Source organism: Balaenoptera ricei, chromosome 9 (genome assembly GCF_028023285.1).
Source record: "Balaenoptera ricei isolate mBalRic1 chromosome 9, mBalRic1.hap2, whole genome shotgun sequence".
Classification (NCBI taxonomy): domain Eukaryota; kingdom Metazoa; phylum Chordata; class Mammalia; order Artiodactyla; family Balaenopteridae; genus Balaenoptera; species Balaenoptera ricei.
In genome coordinates, this window is record NC_082647.1 from 26,118,624 (window position 1) to 26,136,842 (window position 18,219).

The window sequence follows — 18,219 nt, forward strand, 5'->3', positions numbered from 1 at the left end:
TTCCCTTTGTGTTCTTCTGATAAATGGAGCACACTACTCATTTCAGTAAAAATTGCTGGATTTCTTCTATCATGACTCATTCTTCAATGTTTACTCATTTTACTTTTCAGGTCTCTTTTGTCCTCTCCTATAATCTGGCTCCAATCACCCCCAATCCCTCTCTATTCCTCCTCCTTCCTTCTCTTCCTCCTTCCTTCCTTCTCCTCTTTCTCCTTTTCCTCTCCTCTCCTCTTCTCTTCTCTTCCTCCCTCCCTCTCCATCTCCTCTCCCCCTCCTATTCTTTCTCTTTCAATATGAGGATCTAAGACAACTCTGGTATGGTGCCATCATCTGGTATGGTTCAAGCAGAAATGTTCCCAGTTATGGAAGCATTTTTTTTTTTTTTTTTTTTTAAGATTTTTAGAAATTTCATGTAATGTCTGAAACATTTATATTAACATATTTCCATACATATTTCCATACAAATACAAATATAAGATTTTTAGAAATTTCATGTAATGTCTGAAACATTTATATTAACATATTTCCATACAAATACAAATATAAGATTTTTAGAAATTTCATGTAATGTCTGAAACATTTATATTAACATATTTCCATACAAATACAAATATAAGATTTTTAGAAATTTCATGTAATGTCTGAAACATTTATATTAACATATTTCCATACAAATAACCCAATGAAAGTTTAGTATTAGTTGTTTTGTTTGTTTTTTTATACTGCAGGTTCTTATTAGGCATCAATTTTATACACATCAGTGTATACATGTCAATCCCAATCGCCCAATTCAGCACAACACCATCCCCACCTCACCGCAGTTTTCCCCCCTTGGTGTCCATATGTCCATTCTCTACATCTGTGTCTCAACTTCTGCCCTGCAAACTGGCTCATCTGTACCATTTTTCTAGGTTCCACATACATGCATTAATATACGATATTTGTTTTTCTCTTTCTGACTTACTTCACTCTGTATGACAGTCTCTAGATCCATCCACGTCTCAACAAATGACTCAATTTCGTTCCTTTTTATGGCTGAGTAATATTCCATTGTATATATGGACCACCTCTTCTTTATCCATTCGTCTCTCGATGGGCATTTAGGTTGTTTCCATGACCTGGCTATTGTAAATAGTGCTGCAATGAACATTCGGGTGCATGTGTCTTTTTGAATTACGGTTTTCTCTGGGTATATGCCCAGTAGTGGGATTGCTGGGTCATATGGTAATTCTATTTTTAGTTTTTTAAGGAACCTCCATATTGTTCTCCATAGTGGCTGTATCAATTTACATTCCCACCAACAGTGCAAGAGGGTTCCCTTTTCTCCACACCCTCTCCAGCATTTGTTGTTTGTAGATTTTCTGATGATGCCCATTCTAACAGGAGTGAGGTGATACCTCATTGTAGTTTTGATTTGCATTTCTCTAATAATTAGTGATGTTGAGCATCTTTTCATGTGCTTCGTGGCCGTCTGTATGTCTTCTTTGGAGAAATGTCTATTTAGGTCTTCTGCCCATTTTTGGATTGGGGTGTTTGTTTCTTTGATATTGAGCTGAATGAGCTGTTTATATATTTTGGAGATTAATCCTTTGTCCGTTGATTCATTTGCAAATATTTTCTCCCATTCTGAGGGTTGTCTTTTCGTCTTGTTTATGGTTTCCTTTGCTGTGCAAAAGCTTTGAAGTTTCATTAGGTCCCACTTGTTTATTTTTGTTTTTATTTCCATTACTCTAGGAGGTGGATCCAAAAAGATCTTGCTGTGATTTATGTCAAAGAGTGTTCTTCCTATGTTTTCCTCTAAGAGTTTTATAGTGTCCAGTCTTATATTTAGGTCTCTAATCCATTTTGAGTTTATTTTTGTGTATGGTGTTAGGGAGTATTCTAATTTCATTCTTTTACATGTAGCTGTCCAGTTTTCCCAGCACCACTTATTGAAGAGACTGTCTTTTCTCCATTGTATATCTTTGCCTCCTTTGTCATAGATTAGTTGACCATAGGTGCGTTGGTTAATCTCTGGGCTTTCTATCTTGTTCCATTGATCTATGTTTCTGTTTTTGTGCCAGTACCATATTGTCTTGATTACTGTAGCTTTGTAGTATAGTCTGAAGTCAGGGAGTCTGATTCCTCCAGCTCCATTTTTTTGCCTCAAGACAGCTTTGGCTATTCGGGGTCTTTTGTGTCTCCATACAAATTTTAAGATGATTTGTTCTAGCTCTGTAAAAAATGCCATTGGTAATTTGATAGGGATTGCATTGAATCTGTAGATTGCTTTGGGTAGTATAGTCATTTTCACAATGTTGATTCTTCCAATCCAAGAACATGGTATATCTCTCCATCTGTTGGTATCATCTTTAATTTCTTTCATCAGTGTCTTATAGTTTTCTGCATACAGGTCTTTTGTCTCCCTAGGTAGGTTTATTCCTAGGTATTTTATTCTTTTTGTTGCAATGGTAAATGGGAGTGTTTCCATAATTTCTCTTTCAGATTTTTCATCATTAGTGTATAGGAATGCAAGAGATTTCTGTGCATTAATTTTGTATCCTGCAACTTTACCATATTCATTAATTAGCTCTAGCAGTTTTCTGGTGGCAGTTTTAGGATTCTCTATGTATAGTATCATGTCATCCGCAAACAGTGACAGTTTTACTTCTTCCTTTCCAATTTGTATTCCTTTTATTTCTTTTTCTTCTCTGATTGCCGTGGCTAGGACTTCCAGAACTATGTTGAATAATAGTGGTGAGAGTGGACACCCTTGTCTCGTTCCTGATCTTAGAGGAAATGCTTTCAGTTTTTCACCATTGAGAATGATGTTTGCTGTGGGTTTGTCATATATGGCCTTTATTATATTGAGGTAGGTTCCCTCTATGCCCACTTTCTGGCGAGTTTTTATCAGAAATGGGTGTTGAATTTTGTCAAAAGCTTTTTCTGCATCTATTGAGATGATCATATGGTTTTTATTCTTCAATTTGTTAATATGGTGTATCACATTGATTGATTTGCGTATATTGAAGAATCCTTGCATCCCTGGGATAAATCCCACTTGATCGTGGTGTATGATCCTTTTAATGTGTTGTTGGATTCTGTTTGCTAGTATTTTGTTGAGGATTTTTGCATCTATATTCATCAGTGATATTGGTCTGTAATTTTCTTTTTTGGTAGTGTCTTTGTCTGGTTTTGGTATCAGGGTGATGGTGGCCTCATAGAATGAGTTTGGGAGTGTTCCTTCCTCTGCAATTTTTTGGAAGAGTTTGAGAAGGATGGGTGTTAGCTCTTCTCTAAATGTTTGATAGAATTCACCTGTGAAGCCATCTGGTCCTGGACTTTTGTTTGTTGGAAGATTTTTAATCACAGTTTCAATTTCATTACTTGTGATTGGTCTGTTCATATTTTCTGTTTCTTCCTGATTCAGTCTTGGAAGGTTATACCTTTCTAAGAATTTGTCCATTTCTTCCAGGTTGTCCATTTTATTGGCATAAAGTTGCTTGTAGTAGTCTCTTAGGATGCTTTGTATTTCTGCGGTGTCTGTTGTAACTTCTCCTTTTTCATTTCTAATTTTATTGATTTGAGTCCTCTCCCTCTTTTTCTTGATGAGTCTGGCTAATGGCTTATCAATTTTGTTTATCTTCTCAAAGAACCAACTTTTAGTTTTATTGATCTTTGTTATTGTTTTCTTTGTTTCTATTTCATTTATTTCTGCTCTGATCTTTATGATTTCTTTCCTTCTGCTAACTTTGGGTTTTGTTTGTTCTTCTTTCTCTAGTTTCTTTAGGTGTAGGGTTAGATTGTTTACTTGAGATTTTTCTTGTTTCTTTAGGTAGGCTTGTATAGCTATAAACTTCCCTCTTAGAACCGCTTTTGCTGCATCCCATAGGTTTTGGGTCGTTGTGTTTTCATTGTCATTTGTCTCTAGGTATTTTTTTATTTCCTCTTTGATTTCTTCAGTGATCTCTTGGTTATTTAGTAACGTATTGTTTAGCCTCCATGTGTTTGTCTTTTTTACGTTTTTTTCCCTGTAATTCATTTCTAATCTCATAGCGTTGTGGTCAGAAAAGATGCTTGATATGATTTCAGTTTTCTTAAATTTACTGAGGCTTGACTTGTGACCCAAGGTGTGATCTATCCTGGAGAATGTTCCGTGCGCACTTGAGAAGAACGTGTAATCTGCTGTTTTTGGATGGAATGTCCTATATATATCAATTAAATCTATCTGGTCTATTGTGTCATTTAAAGCTTCTGTTTCCTTATTTATTTTCATTTTGGATGATCTGTCCATTGGTGTAAGTGGAGTGTTAAAGTCCCCCACTATTATTGTGTTACTGTCGATTTCCTCTTTTATAGCTGTTAGCAGTTGCCTTATGTATTGAGGTGCTCCTATGTTGGGTGCATATATATTTATAATTGTTATATCTTCTTCATGGATTGATCCCTGGATCATTATGTAGTGTCCTTCCTTGTCTCTTGTAACATTCTTTATTTTAAAGTCTATTTTATCTGATATGAGTATAGCTACTCCAGCTTTCTTTTGATTTCCATTTGCATGGAATATCTTTTTCCATTCCCTCACTTTCAGTCTGTATGTGTCCCTAGGTCTAAAGTGGGTCTCTTGTAGACAGCATATAGATGGGTCTTGTTTTTGTATCCATTCAGCCAGTCTATGTCTTTTGGTTGGGGCATTTAATCCATTCACGTTTAAGGTAATTATCGATATGTATGTTCCTATGACCATTTTCTTAATTGTTTTGGGTTTGTTTTTGTAGCTCCTTTTCTTCTCTTGTGTTTCCCACTTAGAGAAGTTCCTTTAGCATTTGTTGTAGAGCTGGTTTGGTGGTGCTGAATTCTCTTAGCTTTTGCTTGTCTGTAAAGCTTTTGGTTTCTCCATCAAATCTAAATGAGATCCTTGCCGGGTAGAGTAATCTTGGTTGTAGGTTCTTCCCTTTCATCACTTTAAGTATATCATGCCACTCCCTTCTGGCTTGCAGAGTTTCTGCTGAGAAATCAGCTGTTAACCTTATGGGAGTTCCCTTGTATGTTATTTGTCGTTTTTCCCTTGCTGCTTTCAATAATTTTTCTTTGTCTTTAATTTTTGCCACTTTGATTACTATGTGTCTCGGCGTGTTTCTCCTTGGGTTTATTCTGTATGGGACTCTCTGTGCTTCCTGGACTTGGGTGGCTATTTCCTTTCCCATGTTAGGGAAGTTTTCGACTATAATCTCTTCAAATATTTTCTCTGGTCCTTTCTCTCTCTCTTCTCCTTCTGGGACCCCTATAATGCGAATGTTGTTGCGTTTAATGTTGTCCCAGAGGTCTCTTAGGCTGTCTTCATTTCTTTTCATTCTTTTTTCTTTAGTCTGTTCCGCAGCAGTGAATTCCACCATTCTGTCTTCCAGGTCACTTATCCGTTCTTCTGCCTCAGTTATTCTGCTATTGATTCCTTCTAGTGTAGTTTTCATTTCAGTTATTGTATTGGTCATCTCTGTTTGTTTGTTCTTTAATTCTTCTAGGTCTTTGTTAATCGTTTCTTGCATCTTCTCAATCTTTGCCTCCATTCTTATTCCGAGGTCCTGGATCATCTTCACTATCATTATTCTGAATTCTTTTTCTGGAAGGTTGCCTATCTCCACTTCATTTAGTTGTTTTTCTGGGGTTTTTTCTTGTTCCTTCATCTGGTACATAGCCCTCTGCCTTTTCATCTTCTCTATCTTTCTGTAACTGTGGTTTTTGGTCCACAGGCTGCAGGATTGTAGTTTTTCTTGCTTCTGCTGTCTGCCCTCTGGTGGTTGAGGCTATCCTGGAAGCATTTTAAAAGAAAAAAAATCCCAGAAAAAAGGCAGAACTCTTGACTGTGATAAAGCCAGGATTTTTTTTTTTTTAGCAAGAAACAGAATGCAAACAATGTTAACAGGAGGATTAAGTGTTCCTAATACAAGATGAGACAGCTTATTCTAAGGAAAAAAAATTACTATTAATAAATTGTGATATACCTTCCTTTAGGTAAAGAACTACTCTGATATTCACATATTTTGGGCATACATGTATTCATACTTTTTTTTGGCTGATAGATACAATAATATAGTTCTTGAGGACTTCATAGTCATACTGGTCTTCTATTGCTGTGTAACACATTAATACAAGCAAATCAATATAAAATTGTCTAGACCCGATTATTTGTGAATACATAATGTGCACTGACAATATAAATTAGTAACTCAGACTTACAATTTTCATATATTTGTACATATTTAAATGATTATTTTAAATTTATTTCTATTTATATATTCATTTAGCATACATTTACCCACCAAGTGTCTGAAACTGTACTAGTTGTTTGGGATATATCAGTGAATAAAACAGACAAGAATCTCTGCCCTTCTAGAGCTGACATTTAAGTAAAGGGAGAAAAAACAAATAATTAAATAAAACATATAACATGTCAAGATGATAGTGCTATTTACAGAAATAAAGTAGGGAATCATGATGGGGTATGGTGTAAAGGTTACCTGCTCACTTCCAACACAGTCTTATATAGATTAGAATCAGAGAATGAGGGAGGAATAGTGGGAATTCTTGTCTTCTTGGGGTGTACAGAGATAAAGGTCGTATAACAACAGTCCTTAGCATCATAGGCATTTTTGGTTGCTGTGAAGTTGAGTTTGTCAGAGGAGGAGGGGCAGGTGTAGGGTTTTTGCCATGGAGGTATGAAGATTGTCCAGATGGAAGGAAATGACTTAAATGTCTAGAGGCCTGTGGGTGGGAAACTTATCTAGAGCTCCCTGAGTTGTGGTGTGACTTCTTGAATCCAGGAATGAAGAATACTTGGAACTTTTTTTTTAAAACACTGATAAAGAACATAAGATTTGGTGAGGATAATTTCAGATCACACACAGAGCACTTTGACTCCTTGACCCTTGCATAATCATTTTTAGTATCTTTGTTCAAAGTCATCAAACTTGAAAATAAAACATTGGTATTCAGATATACACCCCACTTATCAAAATTTATCATTTTGAAGAGTTAAATTCAATTTAGATGAGTTTGAAGGTTGACCCCCTACTGAAAATGAAAACAATGGTGAAAGATTAGTTGAGCACTGATGACTACAAAACATAGTCACACAATGGGAAATAACAGAGGGAGTACTGAGTATGCGTAGTGTTCTCTTTATTAGAATTGCACTTTTTAAACTCTTGGTGTAAGAGAGTTTTTTAAAGTTCTAGAGAAAACCAACGGGTTTCAGAAATGAATAAAAATATTGTGGCTAATTCAGAAAAGATAATGATGATAATTCACAAACACTAAAAGGAAAATCACCAAGTGAATGGAATTCACATATTATGTGGAAAGGGCACAGTATTTAGATCTATCTAGCTTAAAGGAAGTAAAAAGTTTTAAATACAATGGGCTGACTTAATTGGTGGATACAAGTAAAATAAGACATTTTATGTAAATATAATTACAACTATGAAATTTCATACTATAGCCAGAATCAATTCAGTTAAACATTAGGAAAAGCCATATTAGATGATAAGAGAAATAAAACCCTGGAAGTTCTGCTGAGAGAGCTTGAGGGGACTTATTCCTGGAGTTCATTAAGCAGAGAATGACAACTCTGACTTAGATAATTTAGTCATTCACCTGCTTCAAGGAAAATGTTGGGATTTGATGAGTTTTTAAAATATTTTTTTCTAAACAGCTTTATTGAGTGATATCATTCACTCAATAGGCATAGGAAAATTATATATCTTTAAGGTGTACAAATATATATATAATTATATGTATTTAAGGTGTACAAATATATATAATTGATATACATATACACTGTGAAATGATCACCACCATCAAGCTAATTAACATATCCCAATATCTGTCACTATAAGGATGGAACAGAGAATCTAAGCATAATTCTCACATTAGATGAAAGCCAGAATTCTATCAGGATTGGTCTTGATTACTGAAGGTATAAACATGAAGGCACCGTGTTTATGAATGGTAGGAGAAAAACTTGGAGATAACATTCTGCCATGTAATTACTTAATATTGCTTCAGTGTGTCCATAAAGTGGTGCGTGTCATCCAGAAGTGAATTTTTAAATCTGAGAACAATACGATCAGTCCAATTCAACTCACAAATAGCATTTACTGCAGCAGCTGTGGCTCAAGCACATATTTCTAATCTTCAAGCAGATGGCTGAATATGTGTTTTATGATAAAAGAACTATATCACTATGAAAGGGGGTTACCATAATTGTACAAACACTATTTTCCCTGTTCTCACAAATCAAGAGAACTATACTTTCCCCCTCATTTGTTTGTTTTTCTTGTTTCTTTCTTTCTTTCTCTTTCTTTTTATTTTGATATTTCCATCGTTATACACCAAAGAGTAAATACTGTCGAATTAACTTAATTTTCTTAAAATTCTATTCTTTCTGTTGTTAACGTTTAGGCAGCAACAGATAAACCAATTCAATGTTTTAGTCGAGTATAAATATGACTGTAAATTCACTTAGAATTTTTGCCATCTTTTTATATATAGTCAGAATTGAATCGAAGAGAAATACCTCTCACAAATAACAAATATACTTTTATATGTATATGCATAGATATACACAATATAAAAACAAATAAATAAAAGTAATATAGAGCATGCAGAGATATACATGGTAAAGAAAGTTTGTTTCCAAGGTGTACTCTTCCTTTCAGAGTAAACAAAAATTAATGATGTTATTTATGGAGAATTTAAATTATCTAAAAATATATGTTTACTTATCTACTTGTTTTGCCATATGTAACTAAAACATTTTTCTCTTGACCATGAGTTACTTGTTTCATTTTTAGGAGTCACTCTCTAAATAGAATTCACTGATATATTATACATTCAGGACAACATATTCTTTACCTAAACCAAAAGGTCTGTTTGAAGGTCACAAAAATCAGAGAAACATAAGTACACTGTATTAAAATTAAGAACATTTGTTCATCAAAGGTATTTCTAAGAGAGCAGAATGCAAGCCTCCAAGTGGGAGAAGGTATTTGTTGTCCTTTATCTGACAAAGTTTTTGAGCCGCAATGTATAAAGAATTCCTTCAGATTAAAAAGAAGAAAACAGATGTTGCAATAGGACAATGAACTAATGACAGGCCCTTCAAAAAAGAGGATATCCAAATAACCAATAAACATTTGGACATGCACTAAACTTCATTAATTACCAGGGGAATAAAAATCACAACAATGAGATACTACTAAACAACCAAAATGGCAATAATTAAAGATATATGAAGCAACTAGAATTCCCATACACTGCCACTGAGAGTATAAATTTGACAAGCATTCTGTTTGGCATTATTTACTAAAATTGAATATGTGCCTACTTTACAACCCAGCAATTCCACTGCTAGCTATATACCTAATGGAAGTGTTAGTTATATTCACTAACATTCATAAGCAAGAATATTCATAGCAGAGCTCTCATCTAGCTCCAAATTGAAAACAACCCAAATGTCAGTCCACAGTGGAGAAGATTAATATATTTTTAAATATTTACTTATACCATGGAATTCAATATAGAAATAAACATGAATAAACCACTACTATATTCAACAACAGGGATAAATCATATTGATATTCAATTAAACAAATAAATCAGATACAACAGAGTAGTACTGTATGATTCAAAAGCAGACAACACTAATCTCTCAAGTTATCCTAAAGACTGGCTAGGATAATAGTTACTTTAGGTAGGAATAGTGCCTTGAAGGGAACAGAGGGGGACTTTTTGGGGTGTCAGTAATATTCTTTTCAAAAGATGGGTGTTGATTACACAGGGGCGCACACTTTATGAAAATTAACCGAGTTTACATATATGAAGATATAGCTATGCCTGTTACCTGTATGTATGCTACACTTATGACCTGTTAGATGATAGGTGCCCCCATTTGTTTAACATGCAAGATTCAATAGGTAAGGTCATCCCAGCTTTGTATAAGTTGATCCTAATAATTAAATCCAATAAGCAACAGAATTATAGAAAATTCAGGACATAAAAGAGAATATTCTTTAAAATATGCTTAGTGTCATTGATATAATCCCTTGGCATGTGGATCCTGAACCTTTTGGGGTCATCTGATCTTATTCCCCTTCCTGTGGATCTCTCATCATTATTATCTAATGTGGTCTATTCTGCACTAGTATTTCCATTTCTCCATTTCTCAGAATCTTTTTTTTTTTTTACTAAAATAATCCCTTCTTTATGCAGTTTTTTAAATAGTAGAATAGATACTTTATTAATTGATTTTGCTTCCTTCCTATATGCTCTGTGTAACTTTGTTATGGACCAACCACATTTCAGAACTCCTGTGCACTGGCTGTAACCTGTGCACACCACATCTCTGAGGAATCAGAGAACAGACGTCGTGTGATCGGTGGCAGACTTCTCCCCAATTTGGGGCTGGGATGGGTAGTTGGAAGGCAGCATTTAAATCCCCATTGGTGAGAAAAAAAACACTTCCTGTTTGGAGGTGAGGATAAAAACATATCTCTGTTTTGTCCGTCATGTATACCTGATCCAATAATTCTTCTTTATAATGTAATTAGTTTCCAAAATTAAGTCCGTTACTTTGACGTCCTGACTTCTAGTTATGACTTTTTTTTAGTACTTTCATGGACTTACCCTCTAGGCAGGGGAGAATCCAGGATTTGTGGGGCCTAAAGCTTATACAATCTGGATGCCCTCTCTAAAAAATATATTACAAAATTACAAAAGCAAATTTAGGTATGCACGTGGATATTTATTCTAAATGATAAAACATTTTATTTGGTTGATTCCAGGCAAAGGCCCAGCAAATTTAGACTACTAGATCTTATGCCTCAATATTTTATTATTTAAGCTACCTCTGTCACAAGGTTTCTACTCTGGTTCTAGTTTAGAAAATTCCTTACTTGAATGTTCGGATACTTATCTCTGTGGTCTGGACTGAAACTTGTTTTCATCATTCTAAAATTTTAACCTTCAGGTTTTCTTTTTTGAAAAAACAGCCATAATTGTCTTTCCTATTCTTTAATCAATGCTTAGTGACCTCACTTTTCACCCTCTGAGATCTACTTGTTTGGTATTTCTTTTAAAGGAATGTCCTTCTGTTACCTGCATGCCTTTTTTTCTCAGGTCTATAGAACTGTGCATGTGCTGGTAGCTTTATCTAAAATGTCTCTCCTCCTTGTTGGATAAAGGATTCCTTACACATTCTTCAAGGTTTAGTTTAACCACAATCCACTACCTCTTGGAATGCCAGTTATACTCTCCCGTATGCCTCCACTACAGCGTTCACCTCATTGTGTTATGATTGTGTCTGCTTATCTTTCTCACACACTGGATTGTATCCTGCACAAGAGTAAGGATTGTGCCTGTTTACTTTATATCCTTTCCCAATTACCTCACACAGAGGTACAATAACAGGTTATACTATGTAATCAGGCATGTTGGTTGACTGCCTAAATCTTAAATTGTAAATCTTATTTTTGGTGAAAAACTACCATGATAAAACATGACCTGCAATCATGTGGGTTTTTGTTCTATTTTCCTCATGAACAATGTGTGTATGTGTACGTATGTTTTATTATATTATTGTGACCTTGTGAGAAACATTATGTGAAAAGTGGAGTACTGAATACCTATTTTCTAGAAATATGTTGAAATAATATATGACATCCTTGAATAGAAGACTATTTGGAAATCACCCACCCCCTATCTGTCTTCTCACTCCCAAATAATGCCCTTCAGCATTTATTTAAGGGAAAAAAAAATGAATGGGTTGCCGAAGCAGCTGCAGATCACCTTGAATAGAAGCATATTTCAACTGTTTCAGAAAAAAAAAAAAAAATACAGCACCGTTTATGCTTAAGAAACAAAAGGGAAACCATCCTGAATTAATATATAATGAAGGAAATGGTAATTACTGGATCCAAAGGTTTCCTGAATCTCACAGTTCTAATGTCGTTTGGAACTGCTTCGTGGTGAGAACAGTACATACAGAAAAGAATGTGAAATGAAACCCTGTTGAGGGCTCTGGGGTTTTACAAAAAGCTACTATGCCTTTTAAGAATGATGGAATCCCATGCTTTATTCCCCAGCTTCAGTGGCAGGCTCAGGCTCAGCTGCTTTTGAGTATGCTGTATTTATTAGAAACATTATGGAGAGGACCAAATGCATCAGTCACAACTCTATCCACCTCCTAAAATGGAGTTGGGAAGCATCACTGAGTAATTCTTAGCTTAGTGTTGCCATGAGAGATAAACAAGGTTTCAATCCTCTAAGCAAATATAATCCTTACTTAAAGACTTACATTAGCTTCTCTCACAGAAGCCAGTTAGTCATTTCACTCAGTTTTTATTTTTAAATATGCTGCAATATAAATCAGTTAGGTGGATTTCCCCACTTGACAGAAATAGATGACACAGTAGATGTCCTTGGGCCTGTTCCACGGGCTCTTAAAATCATATTCTAGTTTAGTGACATAAAATCATTCTAATTTTAATGTAAGAGCCAAAAAATGATACCTGCTGGAGTAGTTCATTAAATACAACTGGTTCAGAAGCTAATCTTTCATATTATCGCTTTGAGGACTTAGGAAGTGCTTTGGGTCAAAATCCTTCAAGCTATGTTTAATTGTAAAAGAAAATATACTTAACTGCTTATTGCTTAAATAAGTGTTGCTTAATTTATTTTCTACTGATAATGACTAAGTAATCCTCAAATTTAACAAAAAGATAGCTAAAAATTGGATGTTTGTTCTAGGGCCACTAAAAGGATCATCAGTAAATATTTTTGCATCCAGGATATCTTAAACCAACTGAATTCAAATTATAACTATTCCTCGAGTAACGGCTTCAGGCTTATCTCTGCTTGAAACATTTCCTGATGCCCCAACACTCACTGAACTCTTTTCGTGTATTACCATATCTGTTATTGCTTCTGCATCTTTAATCCTATGCAGTTTAAATGATAGTTCAACAATTTCCTCATCATGACTGAGAAGCTTTTTCTGAAAACAGTTTCATATTGAATTTTCTCTAGGGAATCCTCTGCTCCCCAGAATCCAGCAAAAAGTAGGAAGTACATCTCTATTTTACAACTATAAATCGAATTTCTGTTCTCTTTTCACGAAAGAAGAAAGTTTAATTCAAGCTATTGACCCAATTTCCTACTGCACAAATATCACTGTGTTAATGGGAAACTTAGTTCTCCAACTTCCAAAATGTTTTTAAGAAAAACTGAAGTTTCATTCTAGTTATCATTTCAGAATTTTTAGCAATTTGAATTCCACACTGACCTGACCAAAAATTTTCAGCTTACATTTTGAAATATACAATATCATTTTATAACCACTATGAATGAAGTATTTCTGTCTCATAAACATAGCTATATTTTCCTGTCATTAAAAAATATATTCACTACTGTCAGTTAGGAAATCATGGTTCAAAGTATTTAGTAATCAATGTCTTAACAAAATAAATTATTACCAACATGTGACGGTATCCTTGTTTAGGGAAAGGGACACCGGGCAGAGTCAATTTTGAGATTTAATAGCTGTGATTTAGTGAGGAGACCTATGGTAAAAATGGACCCAACAGTTATAGCCATAACTTCTGAGCTTGGGGAAGGCTTACATTGACGCAAAGTATAGCTTCTTATTCAATATTTATGAAGTACAAGCCACTATCATAAGTACTGGGGAAATCCTAGATGTGCACCACTCATGGCACATTCTTAAAACCAGCATACTGAGGCTAACACAAGCGATAAAATTTACAAGAGAAACTACAATAACCTAATGATTCTTAGCCTATTGCTAATGATAGGAATCAAGCAATAATAATAGCTGCACTGTAATAGCTGTAAGTATTTTTTTTTTGTAAAGTCTCCACCAAGCATCCAAAAACAAACTCCTAATTCACATCTGGTTTATAGTCCTGGGTTTATTCTTGTAGCTATGTGCTCTTCAACAGGTTCCTTAAGTTATCTGAACTTCACTTTAATAAATATTAAAATAAGACAGACTCCTAGTGTTCACTTAACTCTAATATTATCCAATTCTAATCCTGATATAGAACTCAGCACTAACTGTATACCAGGAATACATGTGGCTGCAGGAAGAATCCACTTTGACGTTAACACACTAGCACCTATAAAACAGCAATGCTCCAATACACTGAACTAAATCTCTGGATATTCATTAGCTTTTGTTACTATTAGACTGAGAGAATTGACAGAATAAAGCAAATGAAGCCAATCAAATATTCTAATAATTCAAAAGTTGTGCCTCTAAAGTGATTAAAATGTGAATCTAATATATTCTGCATGTTTAGAAAACATATGTAATATAATTGTGTTTTTCTTGCTTCTAAAAATATATCCCTAAAAGTTACCTAAGGATAACAGACTATTTCCAGTCCAAGCTAGTATCAAGTTGTAAATATAATTTATGACAAAATAAATCATTTTATTTATAGAATGGCCTTTGAAATTTAAGTAGATATTTATTGAATGATTCAACCATTTGTGTATTCTACCCTTAAAATAAATAAATATTATTTACCTGGGAATGCTCTTTTCTCATGTAAGCTACAACAGAAATTTCTAGCAGGCTTAAGGAAAATTTGGCAATTCTTTCACTGTCTAAGGAACTTATCTAAAAATATGTACTATATCTTCACAAAAGCGTTCTAAATATCCACATATGCCTTCTGGGCAGATACTGCGAAAAGAGAAATCAATCATGTTGGAAAGATTCTAATTTGGTTAACCTTTTGACTATTGTTTCATTTTTTTTTTTTCTAGATTTGGCAAATGCATTTCCTTGAGCAGAAAAATATTTCTCAATAAATATTTCAATGTACTGCAACTGAAATTTTAGGAAGAGTCTACAAAAATGTATGAAAAAGCTTATCATTATGTTCTTTCTATAAAATTTTTACTAGTGAGAGGAAAAGGCCAAAAATCCAAATATGTCTTGTATATATGAAGAATATGCTGATTTTTTAAGATATTATGAACTTTAGGACATTTTCATTTTAGCTTCATCATATTTTACTGGTTCCTCTGACCCTGCCACACCTCTATGAACAGTCTCTTCAATAATTATTTTCAATTTACCCATTGGGAATGCCAAATGTTTTTCCTGCCAAGAGCCTAACTACTGTAGTCTTTATCTCTTAAAACATGAACTAGGCCAAAATGCAATTCTGATTTGTAGGGATGAAATTTATACTAAATTATACAGGACAATTATATTAATCAGAAATCCTTCAGTTCCAAACGTCATAAACAACTCAAAATGACTTTTAAAACCACAAAAAAACAGAATAATAAAATATATTGACTCTCTGTTATCAAATGGTGTCACTTGTTTCTTACTCACCTTTTCACCTCTGATTTCAGTTATTTGGCTTCATTCCCTAGTGAGAGCTTTGCTCACGGTTGGAATTAATTCTTCAGCCACTCAGGCTTTACATGACCCTTATAGTTTGCCCTCTCAAAAGGAAAGAGACAGGCTATCTCCCATCTCTTATATCAATCTCCTCAAAAGATCCCCAATTCACTCTACTTGAGCCACATGCATACTCCTACAGCAAAACTTTGGTCCAGGAGGATAAAGTTCTCTGATTGACTGGTATGAGTCAAGTACTTCAGTACTTGTTCAGGAAGGCCAGTACCCAAAGACAAGAGATGGAGAAGACAAAAAAAAAAAATAGCAGATACCTAAAATACTTTCATAAACATATTGTCATCGATGTTCATTCATTCCTTCACTCACTGACCATGTGAAGTAATAGCTGTATACAAGCAATAAGACTCTTGTGTAGATAATGGGGAAAATACTTGGCATAGATAGAGACAGAAAGAACAGATAGTGAACTTCATACTGGAATTTTCAAGACCTTATGCTTAAGGGCTAAGATGGGAATTATGGAATTGTTTTGCAGGGTGATTCTGATTTACCTCTTTTTCCTTTTTTCTCTATTTATAACTCATGCTTGAAATGGAGACAACCATACATTAACTTGGGAAACTTGCTATAGTTTGTGAGAACCTTGCTTCCACCACTAGGTTAAAGAGTTTAAATTTATATATGCATAAAGGTAGTGGTAGCAGCATTGCTGGTGGTGGCACCAGGGAATGAACAAATCTGAAATCACTGGTCAATTTCAAATGCAAGTAAGATATTCAAGCCTGCCTCTGGCTATTTATACAAAGAGGCACGGAATAGAATTGACATTGCAAAACCCGTACTTGCTTTTTCCAATCTGTAATGCCTGTGCAATTCATTTATTAGAGCTTGTTTTCCATCACTGAATAAAGAACAACTTATTTTTAAGTTGCTAAGGTTAGAAACTGTAGAAAGGCAATTATATTTCTGACTTGTAAATAATATGCCAGCAAAATTAAAGATGTCTCCATAGCTTAGTCTATTAAGGTATCTACATAAAATATCTTCATAGTGCAATGTATTATATAATGTAGTACATATACATCTATATAGTATATAGTAGTATAATATACTATGCTTTTTTTCTTTGTAAATGCTTTATATATTATCACTGGAGAGCTTTCAACTGAGTAATAAATCGTAAGAAGAGTTTGCTTGAAAGTTTGATTACTGAAAATATATACTTAGAGGACCTGTTAAACTGAAGTCATATTTTCCAATCTGAATAAAGAGGGATTTATTTGTTTCTATCTGGTTCAAAAGTACTGGAATTTATTTTGGACATTTACTTAAGTAAAGTAGATCCCTTTGTGGTCACCACCTGTCATTCATCAGACCAATTCCAAACGCATGACATGAACTAACGAATGGATTTTATCAGGGAAAATGGACAAGGCAGGTGTCCAATAAGAAGAGAAGGTACATTTTTTTTTTCACTCCCAATCCTTTCATTAACCTCATGGTGAAGCATGCAGGATCAAGGAAATTGCTGTATATGCAGTGACATATTTCATTTTTAACAGTAAAAGGGAGTATTCTACAACTCTTACCGTCTTAGAAGATAACTGTTTCAGCAGCGGGATAATTGGATTACTGGGCACCAAGCAGTCTGATTTGCAGTTCCAGCTGTTCAGAGTTGTTGCCTGGGAAAGACATCTGCCCATTACCTGGAGTACTTTGGGACCGATGGGAAGTTGGGCTCAGGAAAAACACCGCCTACAAGGAGAAGGAAGGCATTAGACACTAGAAAGGCAGAGATTGGGTACAAACACTTCCATGGAGAAGTGGGCCCCAGGTTGCAGGTGACTCATTGTTCAGGTAACATAAGAGTATTCTCCTTGGGTCATTCCCAGATAATCCACTCCTCAGGCTATATGTCAAAATGTAAAGTGTTTGTGATATTTGTTTAAGTTTGGAAGTAGGACAAACAGCTGCTTCTGATTGATCAGTGTGATCTTTTCAGAACTTAGTGAAACTTGATATGAAATTTGCATTAAAAAGATTCAAGAAAGATGTCAATTGTGGCAACATTGTTTTTAATTTTCCCAAATTCTCTATAAAGTCTGATAGGATAGGAAGACCAAAAGTCTTCTAAGCCTGAAGTAAGGGCATCGTTGGGGAGGGAGTAGGTTTTCGAGGCATAGAGACTTGTGGAAAGATATGAGTGACATGAACATTTTTGAAAGTTTCGATTTCCCTGACACTTACTTGTTATAGAGGGAACCCATCCTCTTACATACCAAAAAAAATGCTTTTAATGGTTGCGCTTTTGATGACTGTTGCACAACCTAACAAGAGCATGCTGATTCTGTTATGGACCAATCCCTGCAACTCCTTGTTGCCTCTATGGCAGTAGTTCTGAACCTGGGTGATTTTTGTCCCCTCCAGGGGACATCTGACAGTGTCTAGAGACATTTTTGGTTGTCACAACTGGGAAGGCGGGTGCTACTGGCATGTATGAGTACATGCCAGAGATGCTTCTACACATCCTACATGGACAATCCCTGACAAGAAAGAATTATCTGGCCAAAAATCTCAGAGTGCTGAAGTTGAGAAATCCTGCACTTAGGAACGTAGTATGAGTTTTTATATATGTTTTCTATGCTGTGAAACAAATGACCACTAACAGAGGCTTAAAAAAATATCTGTTTATAATCTCACAGCCTTTATAGATTAGATTTTTGGGTGAGGATTAGCTGGGTTCTCAGTTCTCTACCCAAGGTTTCACAGGGCTGAAATCAAGG